This window comes from Lithobates pipiens, unplaced genomic scaffold, assembly GCF_037356315.1.
Source record: "Lithobates pipiens isolate NorthernLeopardFrog02 unplaced genomic scaffold, aLitPip1_a1.2 Scaffold_16, whole genome shotgun sequence".
Lineage (NCBI taxonomy): Eukaryota > Metazoa > Chordata > Amphibia > Anura > Ranidae > Lithobates > Lithobates pipiens.
This window is the reverse complement of record NW_027507748.1, coordinates 156,858,830-156,881,769: the sequence shown is the minus strand read 5'-3', so window position 1 is coordinate 156,881,769 and position 22,940 is coordinate 156,858,830. Positions and strand designations below refer to the sequence as shown.

Genomic DNA, 22,940 nt, shown 5'->3' with positions numbered 1-22,940 from the left:
TTTTTTTATATATTTTTGGGGGATATTTATTATAGCAAAAAGTAAAAAATATTGCATTTTTTTTCAAAATTGTCACTCTTTTTTTGTTTATAGCGCAAAAAATAAAAACCGCAGAGGAGATCAAATACCACCAAAAGAAAGCTATATTTGTGGGGAAAAAAGGGACACCAATTTTTTTTTAGGTACAACATCGCACGACTGCGCAATTGTCAGTTAAAGCGACGCAGTGCCAAATTGCAAAAAATGGCCCGGTCATTCAGCAGCCAAATCTTCTGAGGCTGAAGTGGTTAAAGGGGTTGTAAACCCTCGTGTTTTTTCACCTTAAAGTGGAGGGCCACCCTGAAAAAAAAAATACATTAAAAATGAGAAAAAAATCAGAAAAAAAAATGTTTTTTTTTTAACTTACCAGAAATGCCTGTTGCTAGGCACATCATCCTAATCTGCCTCTTCCTCCTCCGCAGAGATCTTCTGGTCTTCTGGTTAATGAGTCGCGCTGTGTTCTGGGAACTGTGTGTCCCAGAACACAGCGCGCCCCATTCACAAAGTGCTGCGCGACTCGCGCATGCGCAGTAGGAAACAGGCAGTGAAGCCGCAAGGCTCCACTGCCTGTTTCCCTTAGCCAAAATGGCGGCGCCGGGACCCGAGACCGAGGGACGTGTCAGCCTCGGGCAGCCGACATCGCGGGCGCCCTGGACAGGTAAGTGTGCTTATTAAAAGTCAGCAGCTACAGTGTTTGCAGCTGCTGACTTTTAATTTTTTTTTTTTTTAAACCGGCCCTCCTCTTTAATGCATCCTATGCACGCCTGCAAGGTAAGCTCCCGGCAGAGCATTTCTCCTAGGGGGTTATCTGATGCAGGGAGCCCAGAAGTTGAGGATCGGGGGCACTCTGTGCAAAACGGGCTGCACAGTGGAGGTAAGTATGACATGTTTGTTATTTTAAGTAAAAAAAAAAAAAAACAAAGGCTTACAATCACATTAAGCTTAACCTAACTCTAATATTTTGCCCTTAAAGTGGACCGTCAGTAATTTTTTCAACTTTCCATCTATTAAATCTTCTGCCCTTGTTTTAACCTTGGATAGTAAAACATTTTTTTTCTGCCAGTAAATACCTTATACAGCCCACTTCCTGTTTCTTGTCTGGTCATTAGTCTAGGCTTATGACCTCATGCAAGACTCTCATTCTTGTGAGAGGTTCCCCAGGAAGGGGGTGGGGGGGAGTGAGTCATAAGAGGGCCAATGAGCTGCAGGGCTGCAAAGCTGGCGGTGTGTCTCTGTAAATGCAGGAAGTGAACAGGCTTCAGCTGCCCAGTTAAAATGATTGCTGTCGGACTTAGTGGAGGGAGATTTCTGCAGCATATTTGGCAAGTACAGAATCACAGTATATATAAAATAATATGCCAAGTGGTTGGAGAGAAGCTTCAGAATGGCAAAGATGATTTTTATTACAAATTATGTGAGCAGACTGCAGTTCCTCTTTAACCAAAGCCCTTAAAGTGAACCCCTTAACCCAAAACGTAAAAAAAAATAACCTTAAACAACAGTTAATGCAATTGAAACACTGATACTTAAAGGGGTTGTAAAGGTAAATGTTTTTTTACCTTAATGCATTCTATGCATTAAGGTGAAAAAACATCTGACAGTGTCTGCGCCCCCAGCCCCCCCGTTTTACTTACCTCACCCCTCGAAAGTCCCGCGCTCGTCCCCCGACGTCCTTTCCACCGTTCAGCCTGGCCGCTGATTGGCTGGAGTGGATGGATGGAAAGCAGCGCAGCCATTGGCTCGCGCTGCTGTCAATCACATCCACTGACGCGGAGCGCCGAGGGGCGGGGCTGTGTGATACAGCTATAGCCGCCGGCTGTATCACGGGAGCGCGCCCGCAGATGCTTCTCACCATGCGAGGGAGCTCGCATGAACGTGAGAAGCGCCTGCGGGAGGAAGCCGAGACAGCCACAGAGGGACCCCAGAAGAGCAGGTTCGGTGCCACTCTGTGCAAAACGAGCTGCACAGTGGAGGTAAGTATAACATGTTTTTTATTTAAAAAAATAAGATTTGTTGTTGTCCCCGCAGCCTATGACAAAATGCTGGTATGATGGGTTACCTTTTACAAAATACCAATCCTTATTTTTAAGAGTGTGCTCTGGCCATGTGTTTGCATCTGTATTTACTGTAAGCGAGCTGCTCCAGGCTACCACTTGATATTAAAGACATGCTATGATTGAGCCGTGTGACCAGCCAGTCTCCTCGAATGTTTAGATTTTAAAGAAAACCCATCTTTAGAGAAAATGTAAAGCTGCTCTTGTTTACCTCCCTTTTCTTCTGGCTTAAAGAGGAGCTCCAGGCTCCTGCAGAATTAATAATAAAAGTCAGCAGCTACAAATACTGTAGCTGCTGATTTTTAATATTAGTAGCTGTTCAGGAATCCAGCTGTATCTTCACCTGAGCCGATTTTTCTATCAGGTGCTGCAGCCGCCATTTCCACTAAGGGACACCGGCAGTGAGGCCTTGCGGCTTCACAGCCGGTTCCCTACTGCGCCTGCGTGAATTGCGCTGCGTTCTGTGAATGTGCTCCGGCTGTGGGGGGAAACACTCAAAACCAAGTATCTGCTCCCGCCTACCCCCCAAAAGGTGCCAAATGTGTCAGCGAAGGAGGGGGGGAGGAGGCAGATAAGCGTAGCTTCCCTTTTTGGGTGGAGCTCTGCTTTAAGTATGCAAAGTAGATGTCTATGCATACCTTTTCCTGGTTTGTGACTCAAAAACATTGAAGAAAGAGGACGCATGATAGTCATTAGCATTTTCAAAAGAATTCTGCAATGACATCCTCCATATTTCTCTCATTGCTTTCTATTAACTAACTTTCCAATGTTTGTTAACCCTGGAAACTTTCAGGCTGCATTCACACCTAAGCGTATTGTTTTCAGGTGTTTTCTTAGGGCGTTTTTGTATAAGCGTTTTGAGGTCCAAAGATCACCAATGTAAAAAGAAGTAAAACGCCTGTAATCTGCCTAAGGCTGGATTCACACCTATGCATTTTTATGTGCTTTTTGCATTTTGCATATTTGCACTATAGATTGTGTTCCATAGGAAACCATGTTAAATGGACTAGTGCAAATCTGCAAAAAGCACTAAAACTGCATAGGTGTGAATCCAGCCTAAAAAGAATGTTTAGATGTGAACAGGGCATTTAAGTGAATGGGATTTTGCTTGTTGGGCATTTAGGTTAACATAAATTTAAATACAAAATCAAAAAATGGAAAACGGCTTTGTCAGTCGGTCACCAACTCCATTACTTTAAGGGGACAGTCCAGTGACAATAAATGAGAAAACCCAATTTTAACCTTAATATAGTCATGTTTTTTTTTCCAAGTTTAGGAACATGATAATGATCAATTCTAGAACAAACAAAACAGTCATAGCATGCACATATTTAAAGTATACTAACTATTAGATACAAATAACCTATTTATTACCATCCATAATCTCTAATTAAACAAAAATGTATGTAAGTGCATACTGTATAGTGTTCATTTTCATCTGAATATCTATTATCCAGCTTTGCCTTTCCGTAACTATAATACGCTCAACTCAGAAATTTCCTGATAATGTATGAGTTGGAGGCTTACTCCATATCTGTTTGTCTTGTGGATTAATATGGTAGAGATAATTAATGCATACACATCTTGTAAGAGGAGGGGGGGGGGGATACACTAAGATCTATATTGCTAAATGCTTATTCCAAGAGGAAAAAAATGGCAGCTACAAGTGAAAGGGAAACTGCATTTCAAGTTGATGTTTTATTCCAAGGTGTTGGATATAATGTGTATCAATATTTTGCAGCATATTGATTACTAACAGCTACATGCATTTTTTAAGCAGTTTTAAACCTCCAACTAAGCCGCTAAGCCATGTTGTGAGATATTTTCAATGAGTTTTCCAGTTCAGTGGCTCTCCCCTGGGGTTAATTAATAGAACTTGATTATAATAAGTACATCTTTTTTATAACTGTTTTAAGCTTTTAACATGAAAGTGTATATCTTAATATTGTTTTAATATAAATGATGTACAGTTGTGTATAAAAAGTTGTAAATAAAATTTTTAATCTTCAAGCACACAATAGTCACTTGGCTTTTTTTTTTAATGAGCTGTAATTTTCATTTCCAGATTTAACTTTCATTACCACCTAATGGTGAAACTGTCATTGCAGTTTTCAGTTTTCTTTACTATTACTGTACTACTACTGTACTAAAACTGTACTATTAGAAGGGCCATATTGCGATGTTAACCACTTGCCGACCAGGCTTTTTTTGGAACTTTGTTCACAAGTTTAAATCAGTATTTTTTGCTAGAAAATCACTTGGAGCCCCCAAACATTATAAATGTTTTTAGTTTTTTAGCAGAGACCCTAGGGAATAAAATGGCAATCGTTGCAATTTGTTATGTCACACAGTATTTGCACAATGGTTTTGCAAATACAATTGTTTTGGAAAAAAATACACTTTAATAAAAAAAAAAAAACACTACCCCAATTTTTTTTTTTTAACTGTGAAAGATGATGTTACAGCAAGTAAATAGGTACCTAACATGTCACGCTTTAAAATTACGCACGTTTGTGGAATGGTGACAAACTACAATACTTAAAAACCTCCGTAGGCGACACTTTAAACGCCTTAACCGGTTACCTGTTTAGAGTTACAGAGGAGTTCTAGTGCTAGAATATTTGCTCTTGCTCTAACGTTCGTGGTGATACCTCAAATGTGTGGTGCGAACACTCATTACATATGCGTGCGCGATTTACGTATGCATCTGCTTCTGCGCACAAGCACGAAAGGATGGGGGCACTTTTACTTTTATTTTTATTTTTTTTAACATTGTCCCTTTCATTTTTTTTTTTTTAATCACTTTTATTCCTATTACAAGGAATGTAAACATACATTGGGATAGAAAAAAAGGATGACAGTTCCTCTTTATGGAGAGATTTGGGGTCACAATTACCCCAAATCTCTTCTGTACTTTTTGCTCTGTGCTTTAGAAAAAAAAATGTATTTGCTTTCAGCCTGGACCGGAAGAAACATCATGACGTCGTTCTGGTCCCCCAAAGCCATAGAGTGAATCAAAGAGTATCTACTCTTTGATCGCCTATAAGAGCAGCCGCCTACAATCCTGAATCGTTTCTCGGCTGAACCAGCAGAAATGGTAAGCCTGAGAAACGCAAGCGAGTGGCTAGAGAGGAGACTTCAGAAAGCATTCCAGTGGCTCATGAGCTGCTCAGAATGCTTTCATGAGAGAGCCAGCGGCCGGCTGCAAAAAACGGTATCTTCTACCATAATCCCAATAAACAACTAGCAAACCGCAACGTGGTTAAGAGCCGCGATGGGGGCCTCTGCATGAAGAACATGTAGAAGATTTTTGTTAAAATCTTATATAGTCTTCTGTGGCTGGTAAACAGTTCACAAAGGTAAGGATTTATGGAAAACACCAGGGTGCCTTGGCAAAATGCCTAGGAAGTGGCCAAAAATTATATACAAGCCAGTAGGTGGATCAAGCCTGCCTATTAGTTACATACAGCCACAGGTTTTCATTGTGCACCACTACAACCTTCTAGTCACCAGTGTCCTAACAACCAATGACCTCACTGTAAGCCCTTGTACACACGGTCGGACATTCTGACAACCAAATCCGTTGGATTTTGTCCGAAACTTTTGCATACACATGGTCGGACAAAGTTGTCGGAAAATCCGATCGTTCAGAACGTGATGACGTTATTTCTTCTTTACGACGGGACTACGTTCAGGCTAGTAGCTAATAGCTTTGGTCTAGGAATTTGATCTGAGCATGCGTGGCACTTTGTCCGATCGGAATTCTCTACACATGATCGGACAAAGTCCGATCGGATCATGTTGTTGGAAAATTTTATAGCCCAGCTGGAAAACTTGGTCCGTCAGATACTCCGACGGAAACAGTCCAATGGAGCCCACACACTGTCGGATTATCTGACAACACGGTCCTATCGGACATTGTCCATCTGAATGTCCGACCGTGTGTACAAGGGCTTATTGTTGGGTGTCCTACACATATGGGTGTTGCTACATAATGTAAAACTATTAAATTTTTTTTTTAATTTTGGAATTGGGTGCCTCGAGAATTGTGTGGAATTGTAAAAGGTGCCTTATCAGTATTAGTGCCGATACTATGCAATTGCATGAGTACTCGTACTTGTGCAAATGCTCTGATACCTGAAACTGATACCTTTTGTGGTGCGATTTGAGCCCATACAAAATGAATGCAAAGAATCGCATGTGATCTGAACAGGAATACGGTGCAATTCCTATTCGAATTGCATCCTGTTTCCCCCACCGATCCTATCTGAACCCAGGCTTGTCATAGTGACTTCAGTCGGGGTTCACACAGGAGCGGTGCGGGAAACCACATGTGTTTCAGACAGGAATCGCACATCATTCTTGTTAAAATCTCATGTGATTCTTAGTAGTGTGATTTGAGCCCATTCATTTTGTATGGGCTCAAATCGCACCACAATGGAATCGGTACATGTACTTACAGTTTAAAAAAAAAAAAAAAACAGTAGCTGTTCAATCCTAGTAAACACTTTTTGGCTGTGGTATGCCTTTATTGAAGGGGAGCTATGCAGTTTAATGGAAAATACTGGATTGTGAAACCTAATTATGAAAATGTCATAAGTTTATTTCATTTAGAGAATATTTTAAAGATATGGCAGTTACAAACTGTACAGAAAAAAGTAGTTACAGGGTTATGCCACCCAAATTATATATTGCAGTTTTTGGACACTAGACAGCTGAATCGCTACAGGGCTTTTTACATTACTTGCGAACACTTTCGACAAAATATACCAGCTGTTTTCACACCTTATACAAATCTAGAACTGCAGAAATATGACAATGTTGTAGCCCATCTGTAGCTGAGTGTTAATGTTTTTGTGAGTAGTAAACAAGCCATATTAGGGCCATTAAAGGAGTAGTGGAGATGCCATTGCTGGTTCTTCCAGAGACAAGCCTTGACTCCAAGCATAAAGCTTTTCTGCTTCTTCTTCCCAGTCATCATCAGAAAACACTGCTTGGTCGAGGGTATTCTTCTTACCAAGAAAGGGTCTCTGATTGACATCTGTGGTATCTGTGAGATCCTAAAGAATTAGAGCTGCTGTTACTTTCAGTTTAATCCATTGTGCAGTTAACATAGCTATTTTAGTGCTAAACCTATAGAAGTTAAAATTATGCATTGGATGGAATGTGCTGTGCTACAGAAAATGCTTTACTCTTCTTACCTGGTTGTTCCAACAAAGACTTCCTTTCTGTCATTGAGATTCAACACTGCTGACTACTACTGTGATTCCAACGATTTTCTTGGTGTTTCAAACAAATGGTAGGGACTGCAAGATCATCAATTGATTTTTCAGTAAATGTACAGTACTTTTGCAAAATTCTTAGGCAGGTGTGAAGAAATTCTGAAAATGACTGCTTTCAGAAATAGAAGTGTTAATAGTTTATTTTTTATCAATTAACAAAATGAAAAGTAAATGAACAGAAGAGAAATCCAAATCAAATTAATATTTAGTATGACTACCCTTTGCCTTCAAATTAGCATAATTTCCGCTAGGTACACACAGTGCTTGTGCACACAGTTTTTAAGGAACTCAGCAGGTAGGTTGTTCCAAACATCTTGGAGAACTAACCACAGATCTTCTGTGGATGTAGGCTGCCTCAAATCATTCTGTCTCTTAATATTATTCCAGGCAGATTCACTAATGTGGAGATCAGAGCTCTGAGGAGGCCAAACCATCACTTCCATGACTCTTCATAGTTCTTAATGACATTGGCTGTATGTTTAGGGTTATCATGCTGCAGAATAATTTTGGGGCCAATCATACTCCGTGGTGGTATAGTATAATGGATACCTATCTACCTCTATTTATAGGAATTGGGGACACCATTGATCCTGACTAAATCTCCAACTCCATTTGCACAAATTCACTCCCAAACTTGCAAGGGACCTCCACCATGATTTACTGTTGCCTGCAGACACTCATTATTGTAACGCTCTCCAGCCCTTTGGTGAACAAACTGCCTCCTAATACAGCCAACTATTTCAAATTTTGACTGGTCAGTCCAGAGCATTTGCTGCCATTTCCTGCAGCCCAGTTCTTATGTATGTGTGCATACTGAGTCACTTAGCCTTGTTTCCACGTTCAAATGTATGGCTTGGTGGATTCTTTCATGAAGACCACTTCTGGCCAGACTTCTCCGGACAGAAGATGTTGTACCTGGATCCCACTGGTTTTCACCAGTTCTGTACTGATGACACTGCTGGACATCTTCCAATATCAAAATGAAGTAAGCATGATGTGGTTCATCTGCTGCATTAGGTTTCCTTGGCTGATGACTGTGTCTACGGTGCTCAATGTTGCCCAATCAATAGTGTGCTCAATGCTGGAAGAAAAAGTCGTCCTGGAAGTGATGGTTTGGCCCCCACAAAGCTCTGATCTCAACATCATCAAGTCTGTCTGGGATTTCAAAAAGAGACAGAAGTATTGGAGGCAGCCTACATCCACGGAAGATCTGTGGCTAGTTCTCCAAGATGTTTGGAATAACCTACCTGATGAGTTTTTTCAAAAACTGCATGCACGAGCACTGTGTACCTAGAGGAAATTGTGCTGGTTTGAAGCCAAATGGTAGTCGCACCAAATATTTATTTGATTTTTCTGATTCTTTTTCTGTTCGTTCACTTTGCATTTTGTAAATTGCTAAAAATAAACGATTATAATATATATTTTTGAGAGCATTCTTACTTTACAGCAATTCTTCACACCTGCCTAAAACTTCTCTACAGTACTGTATATATTTAAGGTTTTTCTAAAAAGTAAACCTTAAATTAAATATTTCAAGAAACCATACCAAACTATGTAACAATAACATTCAGATCACTTTGAAGATTCTTTGGCAAACTCTTTACAGTTGTTTTTCTTTTTTCCCGCTGTGTTAATAGAACCAATTTACTTGAAGATATTATAAAAGAAAGTATTGAGGACATTGATTTGGCAGCAGAGGATTTTTCTAGCTGTGGCTTCGCTGCATATGCTTTCCACTGTGGACACACTAACTCGTGGTGCGCACGAGTCTTTGCTTAACAGCACCTGATTCTCCACAGTCAAAACAGGTCCCTATGGGTACTAAGAGACTGCAGATATCTAAAAAGACTTTTTCCATAAACACACATAGATTGTGCACTTCATGAGGACTGGGTCAACCCTGAAAAGGTTTATGCTCCTAAGCCTTTTACTGAAATCCATTCTATGAAAAAGGATTTTAAAAAGAAATGGACTAGTCCAGTAGAGGATGCTATCATTTCCATTCCCAATAAACATTTTACAGTTGCTATTGATGATGTTCACTATGATAAAGTGTCATTAAATCCACATCATAAAAAAAAATACTAATGGTGTATTACAGCTAAGGATGAGCCGAAACCCCCCCCCCCCCCCCGGTTTGGTTTTCACCAGAACCTGCGAAACAGACTTAAAATTCGTGTGAACTTTAGAACCCTATTAAAGTCTATGGGACTCAAACATTCAAAATCAATAGTGCTCATTTTAAAGGCTAATATGCAAGTCCTAAAAAGTGTTTGGGGACCTGGGTCCTGCCCCAGGGGACATGTATCAATGCAAAAAAAGGCTTAAAGGGCCTGGTAATTGAATTTGGGGGGAACCCCACGCGTTTTTGAAAAAAATTTTATGAATGACTTTCAATGACTGTGCTTTACAGGGAGCAGACAATTCATTATAGCTGCGAGTGCTTTTAAATGACTTTTTTTCCTGCAGAAATTACACTTTGTGCAGGGACAGTTCTAAGCACGGGAAACATGCGCCCCTTTACAGGCATACTATACACACTCCCTAGGTAGGGAATTTAAAGGAATATTACACTTTTATCGTTTCACTTTAAGCATTATTAAAATCACTGCTCCTGAAAAAAAGCTTTTTTTAATAGTTTTTTTTGCATTGATATATGTCCCCTGGGGCAGGACCCAGGTCCCCAAACACTTTTTATGACAATAACTTGCATATAAGCCTTTAAAATTAGCACTTTAGATTTCTCTCATAGACTTTTACGGGGTGTTCCACGGCTTTTCGAATTTGCCGCGAACACCCCAAATTGTTCGCTGTTCTGCGAACAGGCAATGTTCAAGTCGAACATGAGTTCTATTCGAACTCAAAGCTCATCCCTAATTACAGCCCTTAAATTCCACTCGCCTGCTCGCATTTTGCGAGTAGAATTTGAAGGCTGGCAAAGAAAGGCTGCCAGGGAGGGTTTAATGGGAGTCCTCCCAGCGGGCAAGGAGGAGAAGAGAGAGGAGAGCCACCCAGATGATCAGAGTACGGGGAACACAGCAATAACAGCTTTCATTTCAATTGCTGTATGTTCCCCACACTCGCTGTCACATAAACCCCAGCTCCCTGGCTGTGAAATTTGATAGATCACCCGTCCAATCCCGGGATGTGTGATCTGTCTATCGAAGTTCCCCGGCCAGGAGGCGGGGCTGTATGTGATAGCGAGCAGCGGGAACATATAGCAATTGAAATGAAAGCTGTTATCACTGTGTTCCCCATGCTCTGATCATCCGGGCGGCTCTCCAGTTTCTCTCCTCTCTTCCTCTGCACAAGCAGGCTGCATTGGTGGGCACAGTCTTCATTGTTGGGCACAAGATGCATTGGTGGGCACAGGCTACATTGTTGGGCACAGTCAGGCTGCATTGGTGAGCCAGGCTGCATTGGTGGACATGGACAGGCTCCATTGGTGGGCACGGGCAGGCAGCATTGGTGGGCACGGGCAGGCTGCATTGATGGACACAAGTAAGGCTGCATTGTGGGCACAGGTGAGGCAGCATTGATGCACACAGGTGAAGCAGCATTGATGCACACAGGTAGGCTGCATTGTTGGGTACGGAAAAAGTTCTTAATATTTAGTTTTATAACTTAACTCTGCATAATGTGGGCATATATATACACAGTGGTAAATGACAGCTCACTCCTTCCCTCCTCATCTATGCCCACTAACTAGCTAAATGCAGTGGGGGTGGGAAATTACATGTAGATTATTAGAGGCTTCACCTCCTTCTTATTCTATGGCCCCATACACACTATTAGATTTTCTGCAGTTTTTTGTCTTCAGATTTACAGTTAATGTTAATGTCTTCAGATTTAATTTAATGTGTGCTGCAGCCACAAGTTACTTCAAGCTAGTTATCGAAGTATTATGTTCAGATTGTTAAACACTTGTGTTTCTTGTAGACCTGTTGGCAGATTGTGGGGCTATTTTGATTCCTGAGACCCGCCCCCCCCCCCCCCCCGGGTTTTATTTCTTGGGTGTGTCCCATGGTCTAAGAATACCAGTCCTGTATGGCTAAGGTAATAGGAATTTTTGCTTACCTCTAAATTCCTTATCCTGGAATACAGTACACGACATAGGTCCTTCCCCTCTGTGTCTTGATCATGCTTTATTGCTTGCTAAAAAAAAACTGGAGCCTAACTGATCTGGCAGGGTTATAAGGTTCTTCTTTTGGCAGTGCCCAATCATCTGACAGTAGTAACCATGGTCTGCTGTCCTGTACTGAACTCCAAGATGGGAATTTACAAGTATGTCAAAATTACTATTTTTTTTAATTTCCGAACAATCTTGCCATGCTTTGCACCAGAAACATGTACCATAGGCATGACATGTTACAAGGATATTCAGCCTGTCTTGCTCAGTGCTACACTGACATTTGACGAATATTTTAGGTTCAGTTAAAGTGGAATTCCGGACTTAACCTTAAACTACTCTTAAAACTGTCCCTTGCTCCCTCCTAGCACCTATGATTACTAACCTATGTAAAAAAGATCTGTATACTTACCTATTTTCAACCTGCTAAGGTCCTGTCACATGATCTCCCCCTGTGTCTACCAGTAGAGTTGCAGGGGAGAAGAGAGAGCACTCCAACAATGGCTAGTAAAGCCTGAAGCTGTGATTTCACCCATAGGCTTCAATGTCTCATCTGCTGTCAGAGATCCCTCCTCTACCTTGTAGCCATGCTGGCTGACACAGGCGAGCGGGATCACATGACCAGACCAGAGTGGCTGAAAAAAGGTAAGTATACAGCAGTGTTCATTTTAGTAGACTAAATTAATACTATTGGAGTTGACTAAAATACGACTAAAACTAAAACAATTGAGATGACTAAAATATGACTAAAACTAAAATGGCATTTTAGTCAAAATGAACACTGGTCTGTAGTGCATGTTCATACCTCAATACCATAAATAATAACATATTCAATTTCTCAGTCCAGCAGTAATAATGAGTTTGGAAATTGTAGAGAAATGTTAACTAATGCATTACAATTTAATTACACCCATTAGATTTTAGACAACTAAAATGAGTTTTATTCGACTAAAATGTACTGAAGATTTAGTCGACTAAATATGAATAAAACTAAAACAATTGCAGAAGACTAAAATGGGACTAAAATGCCATTTTAGTCCTAAGACTAAATCTAAATTTGCTGCCAAAATTAACCATGGTATACCGATCTTTCCTATACAAGTTAATAAGCATAGGTGTTAGGAGGGGGTTGGGACAGGTTTAAGTGTAGGGTAGTTAGGGTTCAGTGCGGAATTCCACTTTAACTACAGTATATTTTCTATTTCATGAAATTCCTTTGCATTAAGTTAAAAGTAAGAGGGACTCTGTAATGTAAGAGATGTCTCAAACAAAGAACTGCAGTAAAAACTTGATGATGGCGGTGTTGCCATAGATAGAACACACTGCCCAGTTGCTCTCTGCAGCATCTCAGATCAGGGCATGGAACATATGCTTTTATGTGCTAAACTGGTGTTTTGGTATAAAAAGATTACATCTCTTAACTCGTTAACTTCCCTAGGAGGTCTAAAGGCTGCCTGAAGATTGTAAAGGTAATTCCTACCATACTTACCCAAAGAACTTAAAGTGAAAGTTTAGGCAAAAACTACCAAACTCTAATCTTATTCTATGACACATTTTAAGTCTAATCTATCTCGCCCTGTAAAGCAAAAATCACTGTCTCCAGCAGCAGATGCTGTGTCCTGGAGAGAACCAACAATGGCTGGGAAGTGGCGTCACCCATACACCGCTGAAAGCTCAACGTGGGACTGGACCATAGTGGCTTGAGAACAGGTAAGTACAGCGATTTTTGCTTTACAGGACTAGATAGATTAGTGTTAGGATGTGGCAAAGAGTAGGATTAGAGTTGACTCTACCAATAAGAAAGTAGGGAGGGTTAAAGTGGAACTTCACTCTTTCAATCAACATTGACTATTTTTAATCCTTATGTTGCTAGTAAATAGGAAAATATATCCTGTTTATTTGTTTTACACATTTTTATTTTTTTACATTTCTTCAGTTACTTCCTGGTTTCTGCCCTAGGTAAATGGTGCCATACATCCCAGGAGTCTTCAAGAGGGTAGGGTGAGTTTCCTCCCCCAAGCTCACCCTCCTGCCTGCATGCCTGAGCTTAGGGCAAATGGATCCCAGGGAGTAAATGCTACATGAATCACCTGCCCTTACTCAAGATGGTCATGGCCAGAAATGCTAGGGGGGTTCAAAGTGATTTCTCAGCAAAAGAAAGCTTGAAGACATAGGGGGATGGGAGAGTTTGCTTTGAATATTAACAATAACTAAAATAGCATTTTTGGTTTGTGGTGCTTATATGCGTATATGTGGTTCCACTATAAATTCTCTACTTAAAAATGTATGTGAGTTTGGTTACAGCTTAGGATAAAACATTTAATTGAAATATCCAATCACCTTAAAATTTCAAATTCATATTTGATGCTATTTCTAAAAAAAAATAATTTTTTTTACCTGTCCTTCATTTCCTAGGCCATAAACCCTTTTCATCTTTTGAACTTTTAGACGAGCCTTATGTGATCTCCGCGATGTATTTCTGGGGGCCACAGAGTAACGAGATAACAGCAGGTAAGCGGAGATTGCAGATGATGGAGGTGGTGCCGGGGATCTGCAGCATACAGCAGTTTAGCTGGTTAGTAAATCATTCATAGGATAAATATATACTTTATGTTCAAACATTTCTAGACACCTGACTATCAAACCTTAAAGTGGATGTTAACCCGATTCATGAAATCTGACCTGGACACATATATCTGCAGTGTTTACTTGTCTCTCTCCAAACCCCTAAGTCCCATGTCTTTTCTGCTGCTCCAAGTTCTCAGAGATAAAAGCAGCTGAAAATTTGTGTTGGGGAGGTTGCTATAAATAGATTAGCAGGGAGCTTGTCTATTCACAGCACAGCTCTGCAAGCTTCTTGGCTCCTCTGCCTATGTGGAGGGGGGGGTGCCTTTCCTCCAACAGGCTGTCACACAGTGTATGTCCAGACTCCCCTCCCACTGCTGAAAGAGGAAGTAAAAATTCTAACACAATGTTCACTTTCTAAAGAATATAGAAAGGCGAAGACTGCAGATATACATGTAAAACATATAAAACGTATGTGGGAATATGTGAGGGTTTACATCCACTTTAATGAGTGTGTTGGACAGCCATTAAAAAACATGGATATTAATATGGATTTGCCACTCATTACCTTTATAGATCTGTCTCCATTCTTTTGATAAGCCTTTCCACAGGATTTTGCAGCATTTCTGTGGGAATTTATATCCATAACTAGCAAAGAAAACTAGCATTTGTGAGGTCAAGTCTCCATGTTCGAGAGGAATGCCTGGTTTGAAGTTAGCATTCCAACTCATCCCAAAGGTGTTTAATAATGTTGAGATCAGGTATTTGTGCAAGTTCCTCCACACCAACTCATCAAACCATGTGTTCATTGATCTGCACACAGGGGAGCTGGCAACAGGGCTTTTTTAATGTTCATTCATTCAATAGCATTACATTTAATGACCAACTCTTGTTGCTGCTGCCGGCTCCCAGATCAGTGTCTCAATAAACTGAAGCTGACAGTGTATACATGCAAGATCTAACGCTTCTTGAAATGTAAAGGATGCCTGCAAAATTTACAGCTCTCCATACATTAAACAAAAGGAATATTTAAACAAAAAATGTTGTTACTGACTGGAAGTAGATATTATTATCTATTCCTGAAAGTGTTTAAAAATAAAAGTGCGGTATGGTGACAAGATTTTTTTAAATCTGACACTAATCATTTTGACAGCTTATTTTGTCAAATATAGAGCTCATAACCTTACTTAACTTGGCAGAATTTATGATTTACTGGCCATTTTTCAGAGAATATGAGTGATAACACAAAAACATTTCTTTCACTCATGGTTAGTGTTTGGCTAAAGCCATTCATTATCAATCATTTTTGTTTACTCTTTTTAAATCATAATGACGGCAGAAACTACCAAAATTACCCTGACCGAAAGTTTACATACCCTAGTGATTTTGGCCTGATAACATGTACACAAGTTGACACAAAGGGGTTTGAATGGCTATTAAAGGTAACCATCCTCACATGTGATCTGTTTGCTTGTAATAATTATGTGTGTGTAAAAGGTCAAAGAGTTTCTGGACTCCTGACAGACCCTTGCATCTTTCATCCAGTGCTTTACTGATGTTTCTGGATTCTGAGTCATGGGGAAAGGAAATTAATTGTCAAAGGATCTGCGGGAAAAGGTAGTTGAACTGTATAAAACAGGAAAGGGATATAAAAAGACATCCAAGGAATTGAGAATGCCAATCAGCAGTGTTCAAACTATAATCAAGAAGTGGAAAATGAGGAGTTCTGTTGAAACCAAACCATGGTCAGGTAGACCAACTAAAATTTCAGCCACAACTGCCAGGAAAATTGTTCGGGATGTGAAGAAAAACCCACAAATAACTTCAGATGAAATACAGGACTCTCTGAAAACAACATGTGGTGTGGCTGTTTCAAGATCCACAATAAGTAGGCACTTGAAGAAAGATGGGCTGCATGGTCGAGTCGCCAAAAGAAAGCCATTACTACGCAAATGCCACAAAGTATTCCACTTACAATATGCCAAACAGCACAGAGACAAGCCTCAAATCTTCTGGCACAAAGTCATTTGGAATGATGAGACCAATATTGAGCTTTTTGGCCACAACCATAAACGCTACATTTGGAGAGGAGTCAACAAGGCCTATGATGAAAGGTACAGAGGTGGATCACTGACGTTTTAGGGATGTGTGAGCTACAAAGGCACAGGAAATTTGGTCAAAATTGATGGCAAGATGAATGTAGTATGTTATCAAAAAATACTGGAGGAACATTTGCATTCATCAGCCAGGAAGCTGCGCATGGGACTTACTTGGACATTCCAACATGACAATGATACAAAACACAAGGCCAAGTCGACCTGTCATTGGCTACAGCAGAATAAAGTGAAGGTTCTGCAGTGGCCGTCTCAGTCTCCTGACCTCAATAATATTGAGCCACTCTGGCGAGATCCCAAACGTGCAGTTAATGCAACAAAGCCCAAGAACTTACAGGAACTAAAGTCTTTTTGCCAAGAGGAATGGGCAGCTTTACCATCTGAGAAGATAAAGAGTCTCACCCACAAATACCACAAAAGACTTCAATCTGTCATTGAGGTTTAAGGGGGCAATACTTTAAACCAAAATTCTACATAGGGCATATTATACCCCTGTGCGATTGGCCAACATATATTCCGGAACGAGTGATCTCTGTCCCAGGTGTGGTGTGTCCCCTGGTACCTTTTTCCACATGGTATGGTCATGCCCTGTGCTGAGGCCATATTGGGAGGGGGTCATGGGCACCCTGGATGCATTTGTGGATTGGTCCCTCGGACTGGATCCAGCCCTAGCCTTATTAGGCAGCATGGAAAATGTTGAAGTGTCTAGGCATGAGAAACTGTTTTTGTTTTATGCACTATACTATGCCAGGCGGGAGATTCGCCTCAGATGGAAGCAGCCCGGCCCCCCCACGCTCCATATGTGGACAGCCACGATAAATTCTGTTCTGCCTCTGTACAAGCTAACATACGAGAGTAGAAACTGCCCTAAAAAGTTTGATAAGGTCTGGTCTCAATGGGTTGATGCATATGGATAGGAGCCTTAGGGCAAACGGGTGAATCCCAGATGCTCGGGCTCCCTTCAAAAATGCTCCATGGCTGTAGCTGGTAACGTCACTCTACAGTGGGATCCCTCTACAGTGGGATCCCTCTAACGCCCCCCCCCCCTTTTTTTCTCTCCCCCCTTTTTTTTCTTCCTTTTTCTCTCCCCTTCCTGAGCAATTCCCTCCCCCTCTTTCCTGCTGTAATTCTGCAATTGTTACCAGGGTTATGAATACTGATATGTTTATACTGCTGATTCTTATCATGTGCCCGACTGAATGTCTGCTAGCTGTAGCTCTATTGTTAACTCAGACCTTGTGACTCACTACATATATCTGTTGTCCATGTACTGTGTCAATGTCACCTTTTATACTGTTTTTCTAAATAAAAACGTTAACTGTTAAAAAAAGGGGGCAATATTAAGTACTGGGGTATGTAAACATTTGAACTGGGTCATTTGGCTAGTTCCTGTTGTCATTATGATTTAAAAAGTGTAAACACAATTGATTGATAATAAATGGCTTCAGCCAAATACTAACCATGAGTGAAAGAAAGGTTTTTGTGTTATCATTCATATTCTCTGAAAAATGGGCAAGAAATCATAAATTCTGCCAGGGCATGTAAACTTATGAGCACAACTGTATATATATATATATATATGAGGAGGAGAAGACTTCGAAAAAGCATTATATAGTATTTATTAGCTGCATTTTTTTAAGGCCAGGTTCACACTGCGGTCCCATAGACTATTAGGTCACACATTTTTGTTGTGTTTTACAAAGGTGCACCAAAGATGCACTATGAAGGACTTTTGGTGTGCATTCAGAAAATGCAGCAAAAACATGCGACTTAATAGAAGTCTATGGAATTGCGGGTAAAACAAACAAAAGCCGCACATACACCCTCGGTATCAGTGTGAACCTGACCTAGCTACAAATCTAAAATTGATTAATTGTAAATTAAAGTAGAACTATAGGCAAAACTTTTTTTTTCATTTTGGATAGAGCAAAGGAGAGTTATAAACCCTGTCAGTTTTTTTTTTTTTTGCCATCTGTGTGCCATTGCAAAGATTTTCCTTTTCTTCCTATCCCAGAGCCAAACTGAAAGTCAGAGGAAATTCCTGTAAAAGATTTTCTTTTACTTTCACTTTCAATGATAACGGTAAACAGGACAAATAGAGAGGGTGAATCTCCTTAATGGAAGCACAGACCGCAATAAAAATTGACAGGTGTTCTAGTCCCTCTCCACTCTATCCAAAAATAAAAAGTTTAGCATTTACTGTAGTTACATTTTAATACTTTTGAGAAATATTACATTGAAAGATTGCGACAACCTGTATTGTGTGATCGCACTGATCTGTCTCTGCTGTATGTCCTCAGTTCTGGGGATCTGAAGAAGCAACTTAAATTCATCTTTAAGTCTGTCTGAAATGGTCCCAGACTCTGCATAATTTACTATGTCATACATAATTGTTGTTCGAGGCATGTTTTTCAGTGACAACCTTCTCCAGCAATTATCTCGGCCTCCAAGGTGTGCTGGCATCTCATCAAGGTGGCTTATGTACTAAAGGCATAAATGAAATATATCAGTAATTTGAAATATCATTCCATTTTGTTATTTACATAATTTCTTCACAAGCCATTTTGTAGACCTGTAATCAGTTAGGATTTTATATTCACCAGGTATTTTACATGTTCTTTTCCTCATTTCTGGTAACTAACTGCCTCTCCCAGATTATTACACATAGCTTGGGGTCAGACTGCTTCATGGTATACAGCATTTCTGGGAAAGCTGCTTGGTCCTTTAGATATACTGCACTGTTACATCTCTGCTAGAAAGCAAGTACAGATATATTATATTTGTGTCAATGCTAGGCTTACCATCAATATCAAAATCTCTCGGAGCCTGTACCCGTATACCATTAGCGCTAGTCTGGGCATCAGCCAGTCAACAAATTTGTCCATGTATGTCTATTCATATATCTGCACTACCAGTTTGACAGCAGTGTTAATAGCTTTCTTAGAGTGTAACTAAAGGGAAAACTTTTTTTTTTTTTTTTTTTCATTTTGGATAGTGTAAGGGAGGGTTATAACCCCTTTCAGTTTTTTGGTCATCTGTGTCCCATTGGGGAGATTTCCCTTCACTTCCTGTCCCATAGCCAAACAGGAAGTTAGAGGAAATCTCTTCAAAGTGAGGGAATCCCGGTGTGTCACCAGAGTCACCAGAACTAGCGTCCCCATTGGAATAGTTCCCCTCTATTAGTGTTCTGATGTCAACTCAAAATTTGTGATTTTCTTTTACCTACACTTTTGATGATAAAGGTAAACAATAGAGAGGATGAATCTCCATAACTGGGGCACAGACAGCAAAAAACAAAACAAAAAAAAACAGACAGGTGTTCCAATCCATCTCCACACTATCCCCAGCCCCCCCCCCCCCCCCAAAAAAAAAAAATCTGGTGAGTTAACAAGAATGATGGGTACAACAAGAAATTATAGAAATTGTATATGAGTACAGTGTTGCATGACCACGCAATTGTCATTCAAACTGTGGCAGTGCTGAAAGCTGAAAATTGGTCTGGGCAGGAAAGGGGTGAAAGTGCCCAGAAGGCAAGTGGTTAAAGTGTATGTCTTGGAAAAAAAAAGCATTCAGTACATCTTTGCAATTCATGCACAATACAATTCATGTTTTGTTTCTTTATAAATACAGCAGGAACAGTTAAAATACCTGTTGCTCCTGCTAGAAATCCAGTGAATTTCTAACGTCCCGTATCAGCCCTGCCCAGTCTCCCATGCTGGACTTGAAAACATAGGTGGAACTTGAAAACTTAGGTGCTAAACTGGAGCAAGCATACATCTAAACTGATCAGCATAGGTGATATTTCATTACTGTCTTTATGGGCTTCAGCCCTGGTTCACATTGATGCGTTTGAGTCGGTGCGGCGTCACACTGATTCCTAAAAGTAGTTTCTGCAATTTCGAGTTCACTGAACTTGTACGATTTCATTCCAGCTGTCAGTGTGAACCGGGGCTCAACGATGGATTTATACTTTAAAATGTTTCAGATAATCTTTAAATAAAGTACCGTAATTATAGACACCGTGACTTATTTTTTTGCTTACTTGCATGTAATCCTTAAAAGTGGCCACATCCACAGCATCTGTTACTTTGTATGTCTGATGTTCAAGCTGATCATAAATCACTTGGTCATAGTATGTTCGATGCCCCATCAGCTTACATGCATCCGCTGCAGCCTACAAAACATTAATCAGAGCAATTGATTGAAATACTGATGCAGTACTTCCTGTTTTTTCTTCTCTTCCCGTTCTGTCTGACACCTGTCACTTGGGTAGGAAATGAGGGAAAATACTTCATATGGGGGCACAGACAGCAATAGCATTTTGACACAGATTCTAAATGTTCCTTACTCCACAAGAAATTTAGTTTTTGTAGCTGCCTGTGCCCTTATTAAGGAAAAATATTATATAGTAGTACTAAAATATTCACATACAGTATATAAACTGTATATTCATTGTACTGATTACACTTCATATATAGATCACCTCACTTGAAGCACTAATCACTCGTTTTCCACTGATGTATCGGCTGTTATGATTGCCTGAGCGGTGAAAAATCTTAAAGACAATGAATGGTGGGAACTCATAGCCTGCAAATCTGTAAAAGAAAATGTGAATTAGCAATACATTCTGATCATAAAATGTGTCCCTCAAGTGTACTGCTAAATGTCTCAGACCAACCTTTACCTGAATCTTACTTTACACTGCATTCCTGGATCCTTCAGCAGTTCTGCTTCCAGTGGACTGACCTTCTTCAGGATTCCATATGCAGGACATTTTTCCTGCAAAATGTTTTCAAGAAAAAACTCTGTTATTCCTAATATACAATCGTGTTTCTCAAACCTACCTTCAAGCCCACCAACAGCTCATGTTTCCATTTCATAGTTGTAGCACTACAGAGTGTTTTATTGTAAGGAAATTATCAAGGAATATACATGTTCAAAAATAAAAGGTGTAAAATAGTTTATTTACTGAGACAGATTTACTAATTGAAAGAAAGGAAAATAATTTTGGGACTTTAAATGAGGCAGGAACCAAAGGGGTAACTGCCTCCATCCCATTCTGGATCACTTCCATTCACATCAATCATTCTTTCTATTTGTAACTCATAGGGATTTATTCAACATCACCCTCTGTGTTTCAGTTTTTGTTTTAATTTTCTATTTTTAATTTTTTTTGTTTTTGTTTTCATTTTTTACACCCCTTACTACTTCACCTTTATAATCTATTTACATTTAACATTAGTCACTTTCTTTTCTCATGCATTTAACCTTGGTTTGAAGGTTATCCATCAGGCTCACTGCTTTTACCCTTCACAAGGGATGTCCACTCACACACATGGCCCACGAATGCTATGTCTATGCTGGTTGTTACCCCCCCTTTGGTGACCGTAGTGCCTGGTAATGAGACCCTGAAATTTTTTGGCGACTTTCGATGCTGCACTGACGCTGCGCAGATGCAGATGTAAGTTTATTATGCAGCCCGGTAACAAAGCTTCATATACAATTTTTACTATTTATTTGTTTTGTTTTCTAGGTTTTCTTACTCCTACCTCAACTAAAATCAATTATCTTTTGAGACCCTTTAGAACTAATATTTTTTGTTTTTAGATATTTTCCATAGTTTATGCTTCTAATGAGTGGTGACAAGGCCGCAAAACGCGTCAAGCCTTACACTTTACTATCATTCTACCATGGACCAATTCATATTCTCTACGGTTTTATTCATGCTTATAAATTATGATTTATAGATACATAATTATGAATTATGTTTTGTTTTTTTTTCTCCCCTCTTCTCCCAAACTTTCAATACATTTAGCATTGTGTTTAACTTACCTATGTTTATAATATGTATCCTGTTCTACAACTGTCTCAATGATTGTGGACTACTATGTAACCGATGTAACTTATGTTGTAAATGATCAAATGCTTTTGGAGGTTATATACCCATTAAGTTGTATGTTAGATTATGCAACGTGAATAAACCGTATTTCCCTGTCACTTTATTTCCTTTTGTGCTGCTGTGTGCTTCAAAGAAATTCCCACAATTTGCTCTCAATTTTAATTGAAAGAAAGTAAAGAGGAAAAATAGGGTAATATTTACAAAAGTAACCATAATCTATAAATATACATTCAAGCAGAACTTGCCAAACAAAAAAGTCATTTATCTAACAAAGTAATATTCATGCTAGCCACTCAATAAAAGAATACTTCAAGTGTAATGTTACAGTTACTAGTGTGCTTATGTTTGCACTCAACCAAGCTGTCAAGCCATCAAATGGCTGGTGTCATAGCTGATTACATGTGCAACAATATGGCAACTACAAATCAGACAGAAGTTAACATGGCAGCTATCTTGGCTGTTAATGATACAAGGGTTTAGTTCCATTTTAAAATGCCCTTTAATAAATGCCCCCAGCCCCATTCCTTTCTATGGGTAATCTGTACGCAAGGCAGCTTACAGCGGTCCCTAGGATTCTGCTTAAGCCTGGTACTATCAGTTTTATTTTTTGTTCAACACAGCGGGCTGAGTGAAAACTGAATAGCTCGGGAGGAGATCCTGTACTAACTATTCCATGTAAGTATAGCGATCTCCCCACTGAGCTATTGTGTTCTGACCGGGGGATGCCCCCCCACCCCCCCCCCCCCCCCACCCGCCAGAACACATCAGTGAGCACTCTCAGCCATCGGCTACCAATCGGCAGATTTTTTCGGTCAATCCCCTTCGTTGGACCAGCTGCTGTACACATAGGCTGAAAGT

At 40.0% G+C, this 22,940-nt stretch overlaps 1 protein-coding gene and 1 pseudogene across 2 annotated transcripts in view; one reads left to right on the top strand and one right to left on the bottom strand.

Moving 5' to 3' along the window:
- Positions 1–22,940, top strand: part of APOO (apolipoprotein O) — a 236,529-nt gene that overhangs the window by 45,827 nt on the left and 167,762 nt on the right. The gene's annotated exons all lie outside the window — the stretch shown is intronic.
- The window catches only part of LOC143982197 (uncharacterized protein CXorf58-like), a 38,201-nt pseudogene continuing 21,936 nt past the window's right edge, over positions 6,676–22,940 (bottom strand). The window contains exons 4-9 of the transcript XR_013274415.1: positions 20,868–20,962; positions 20,667–20,778; positions 20,226–20,357; positions 18,438–18,667; positions 13,902–14,055; positions 6,676–7,153 (exon numbers count right to left, since the gene is read on the bottom strand). The product of XR_013274415.1 is annotated as an uncharacterized protein CXorf58-like (transcript). The remainder of the gene's footprint in view (positions 7,154–13,901; positions 14,056–18,437; positions 18,668–20,225; positions 20,358–20,666; positions 20,779–20,867; positions 20,963–22,940) is intronic.